This window comes from Macadamia integrifolia, unplaced genomic scaffold (genome assembly GCF_013358625.1).
Source record: "Macadamia integrifolia cultivar HAES 741 unplaced genomic scaffold, SCU_Mint_v3 scaffold1025, whole genome shotgun sequence".
Taxonomy (NCBI): domain Eukaryota; kingdom Viridiplantae; phylum Streptophyta; class Magnoliopsida; order Proteales; family Proteaceae; genus Macadamia; species Macadamia integrifolia.
In genome coordinates this window covers 48,779-53,758 of record NW_024868058.1, presented here as the reverse complement: position 1 = coordinate 53,758, position 4,980 = coordinate 48,779, and the positions used below count along the sequence as shown (strand labels likewise).

The following is a 4,980-nucleotide window of genomic DNA, read 5'->3' as shown; positions in this document are numbered from 1 at the left end:
GATTTGTATGTGTTTTGAATTTGACCTTCCACATGAATGTGATTTGAATTTTACCTTCCTCATGAATTTGATTTGAATGTGCTTTGAATTTTACCTTCCACATGAATGCAATTTGAACTTTTCCTTCCACATGAATGTGATTTGAATTGAGTTTTACCTTCCATATGAGGGTGCTTTGAATTTTACCTTCCACATGAATTTGATTTGCATTTTGTATCTTGTGGAATATTAAAGATTTTTTTTTTTAAATCCGAATTTTGAACCATAAAATGGTCCCCCCCACTCACTTCTCATTCTGATTTTCCAGGTTGAGAGTGAGTGTTGGGGTGGGTCAGCTCAGTTTTTGGATTTCTTTGAAGATTTGAAGTTTGTTGCATTTTGGTTGAATTTCTTTGAAGATCTTCGAGTTTTCCTTGAAGCTCTTTGAAGATATTCATCTTCTCTTTGATGATCTTGAGGAGGGAGATGTTTTTTTAGAATTTGAAATCTTTTTGGGTTTTTTTTTTCAAATTTTGAAATTTCGTAGGGCTCTCTGTAATTTTAAAAAAATTATGACTAAGAGAAAGAAGAGGACTCCCGGAAGGTGCCGACTAGATGGCGCAAAGAGTTGTGGTACTTTAGCTTGGGGAGACGAGGGTCCCACAGATTGGTATGCTGGATGGATGCTCTAGAAGACCCGGGGTCACATATGTAACTCCATATGGGGCACATAGGTAAGTCTTTATTTTGAAAAATCATGCATTTTATTTTTATTTATTATTTTTTTGTTTATTTTTTATTTATTTTTAGGTGCCCCGTGGGGAAGAACGACCCGCATTGGCCAGATACGGCCACCCAAACCCAGCCTGGGATTGGTATAGGGTACTTCCCTATAGAGTTAAGCAGATTGTAGATACTTCTTACCTGAGTAGACTAGCCTCGTTGGAGACCTAAAAGTTTAGTCCGGGATTGGTAGGAGGCTTGATTGAACGATGGTGGCTGAGTACTCATCTTTCCATCCCCCTACAAGCGGGATCACCATCACGCCTTCATGCTTCTATGCCTTGATAGGCATACCATTTGGGGGGAGGCCACTAATCCTGCCTAAGACCTTGGAGGCAGAGGACTTCATAAACTTGATAGGTGTTGCCATTCAGGCTGACCAGAAATATGTTCATCTGTGTGAGATTAGTGCTCGCTAGTGGAGACCCAGTCTGAGGGTGAATCCTGGCACAATGACGCAGTTCACTCGCTCTTTCCTTTTGTATGCTGTGGGTCAGTGTCTTTTCGACGACCTCCGAGGCTGGATAGATATCCACGTGGCTGCCCTTTTCTAGAATCTTTGGGAGATAGATGCTTTGGATTGGGGCGGAGTAGCCTATGCATATCTGTTGCAGTCTCTTGACCTTCTAGTATATGGAGATCGTGGCCTCAAGGGAGCGGGCTACATTATCCAGGTAATTTCCCATCCATATATACCTTTCCTTTTATTTGGTTGCACTTCCTAACTTTGATTTTTTAAATTAGCTCTGACGCTACGAGCATTTGGGTATCACCGCTCGTTCTCTTCTGAATGAGCTTACAGAGGTAAGTCATATTTGGCACTGAGTTTCCCTTTGCCTTGTGCTCTACTTACTTCTTCTGAACTTGTAGGGGCTATCTGGAGACCATATCGGCATTTTGAGTTCCCCATCGTCGAGGAGATTGCTTGGGCCAGATACTTGATTAAGAACAGAGTTCTGTACAAGGGTCTTTGGGGCCACGCCTGATATTTGGGGGAGCAGGTCACTCTCCAGTGGTTTGATATTGATTTACGCTTTCCTCGTCTCCCTCCTCCTACTATGCATCATCCAGGGTTCATCCCGGAGGACTAGGTCGAGGGATTGGCTGAAGAAGTATGGGATGCCTCCTTCCTAGACATGAATGGGCCTCCTTCCTTGAGGAGACAATTTGCGTCCCCTTTGGTCCTACGGGCCCCATGGTATGTTTCCCTTCTTGAATTTCCTTTTCATATTTGAAGTCCTTCTTATTGATGTTCTTTCAGTGGAGGACACACCATACAACCCCTTCTTCTGTTCGGCCATAATCAGGTGCTGCTAGCCCCTCCTTTGTCGGGCCTTCCACTGCTACAGGTGGAACTCACAACATGGCCACTATCCCTTTTCATGGCTTCCTAGGTTGGTCTTATCCTGATGCAGCCAACCCTGGTATCCCGCAACTCCTTGAATGCAGATTGGATAGAGATGCTTCCCTTGGGCTGCCCATCCCCTATGATTGTGTGATTGTCCAAATACTTCTCATTTGATTGTCCTTTAACTTCTTTTGATTGACATGGTCCAGAGGCCTACGCTGACCTCAGGTGAATGCACCAGGGTCTATGTGAGGTGGTGCTCCGCAAAGTATCATTGTTTCCTTAACCTTGTCCTTCTTTATTTGCTCTTATTTTGACCAATCCTTATATTTCCCAGGATGGGGAGAATGCTTCTTTGAGGAGATAAGTTAGCTCTTAGTAGTAAGAGCTTGCCCAGCGAGACACTTAGATTCTGAATCTTACTCGGAGGATGGCAAACTCGGGATTGGCTCTTGATAACTCCTTGATGTTCCCTGAGAATGACCCTGAGTATGGATCGGATGAGGATGTTGATTCTTAGGGATCTGTTCTTCTTGTTCTTGCAAACACAAGCATATGTATATGTATATTTTCTTTTTCCCTCCCCATGTTCATTCATAATTTTTTTTTTTTACCTTTTGTACTACCAAACTTGGCATTTTATGAATGAAAATATATCTTTAACATAAAGAAAATCTCCTTTTTTTTTTTGAATTTTTAGGCACAATTAATTATTCCACAACTCAAGTCTTCATTAGAATAATCAGAATAACACGAAAATATAAATATTACCTTACTTTACTAGCAAGTGAATTACATAGAATGGAAATAACTTTCCTACCACAGACAGGATAGGTAGGCGACAATGTGGGGAGACAATTCTTGGGGTGGGTAGAAGTTCACCAATTCCTTTGGGTCCTCTGCTTCCAGTTCGTGTATTGGCTGATGTTAGTGGGTAAGTAAAAGGACGTATGAGTCAATCCCATCAACTTGACATAGTCGCATCTAGGGGGTCTTCACTAGAAAATCCTCTTGTGACCACCATGTGCATCTCTATGCAATATCCCGTGCAGTTCTTCCTTGTAGGCACTCTTTCCAATCAATGATGAGCTTGAATTCTGAAGCTTTCCTCTTGTCTTAGTAGTAAAGAACTCCAAGTTGGCGTCCATTTAACGGCTTGGTCAATTTCAATTTCTCAAGTAGCCAAAGTTGAAAGATAACAGGACTTCCTTGATAATGATCAATTCCAAATTTACGGTTGTGGCTCATGTCATCAAATCTCTTAATTGTCTTTGCAAGGACCGTGGGGATGATATCTCCTCCTTCCTTCAATTACTTTACCACTTCTATCAAAATAAGTGGTGCACCACGTCCAGGAATCTGAAGAACATAGCGAGCTATCATGCAAAGTAGATAAGCATCCTGTGGTCTTTGCTGATGGGTTTACTAAGTACTCAAACTTATGGCTTTGGCACTGCAACCAAATTTTTTTTTTTAAACGGAGGGAAGTAGTTAATAGCAAGGAGACTCGAACTCGAGATCTCTTGGTGAACATTGAATTTTTGCACAACACAGCTCACCAACTTTGTTAGACAGTTTTTTTTTTTTTTTTTTTTATATGTTTAAAAATAATAGCGAAAGAAAAAATAAAAAAAGTGAAACAAATAAATAAAAATAACTTCACCGGACAGTTGTTGTTGTTTGAAATGGTGTATACACCACAACCACAACTATGAGGAGACAACGATATTCAAAGTCCAATAGTCTATAGTATTAGCTAAGTACTCAAACTTTTGGCTTTGGCTCTGATAGCAATTTTTTTTTAGTGGTGGGAAGTAGGTAACAGCCAGGACACTCGAACTCGAGACCTCCTTGTGAGCATGGGATTTTTGCACCCCACAACTCTCTAACATTGTTAGACAATTTTTTTTTTTCACATGTTTAAAAATAACAGCAGAAGAAAAAAATATATAAAAATATAAAAAAGTAAAAAGTAAAAAGTAAAATTTTAAAAAATAAAAGTAAAAAAAAATAATAAAACAAATCAATAAAAATAGCTTCGCATGACAATTGTTCTCTGATACCAACTGTTAGTTGAACTCATTAGGTTGTTTTTTAACCTCTTCAATGGTGTATAAGAGGGAAGTAGGTAACAGCCAGGAGACTCAAACTCAAGATCTCCTGGTGAGCATGAGATTTTTGCACACCACAGCTCACAAACTTCGCTAGGCATGTTTTTTTATAGGTTTAAAAATAGTAGCAAATAAAAAGTAAAAAAATATAAAAACTAAAATAAAAAATAAAAAATAAAAATCTAAATAATTAAATAAAATAAAAAATAAATTCAAAAAAAAAAAATAATAAAAATAACTTCGCCGGACAGTTGTACTCTGATACCAATTGTTAGTCTAACTCTTTAGGTTTTTTTTTAACCTCTTCAATGGTGTATATACCACAACCACAACTACGAGGAGACAATGGCATTCTAAGTCCAATAATCTCTTGTGTTTGCTAAGTACTCAAACTTATGGCTTTGGCTCTGATACCATTTTTTAACGAAGGAAATTAGGTAACAGATAGGAGACTCAAACTCGAGATCTCTCGGTGAGCATGGGATTTTTGTACGCCACAATTCACCAACTTCGTCAGATAATTTTTTTTCTTGACAAGTTTAAAAATAGAAGCAAAAGCAAAAAATTAAAATTAAAATTAAAATAAAATAAATAAAAATAAAAATAAAAATAATAAAAATAAAAAGTAAAACAAATAAATAAAAATAACTCATCGGACAACTATTGTTCTCTGAAATGGTGTATACACCACAACCACAACTACAAGGAGACAACGACATTCTAAGTCCAATAATCTCTAGTGTTTGTCTAATAATCTCT

At 38.5% G+C, this 4,980-nt stretch overlaps 1 long non-coding RNA gene across 2 annotated transcripts; it reads left to right on the top strand.

The window, feature by feature from the left end:
- Positions 1–295: 295 nt before the first annotated feature.
- LOC122062424 lies at positions 296–2,740 on the top strand. 2 transcript variants are annotated; one of them, XR_006134946.1, is made up of 4 exons: positions 296–1,436; positions 1,507–1,566; positions 1,633–1,960; positions 2,448–2,740. It is a non-coding gene; the product is annotated as an uncharacterized LOC122062424 (long non-coding RNA). The 2 variants fall into 2 exon arrangements; XR_006134947.1 differs by lacking the exon at positions 2,448–2,740 and adding an exon at positions 2,320–2,377.
- The last annotated feature ends 2,240 nt before the right edge of the window (positions 2,741–4,980 follow it).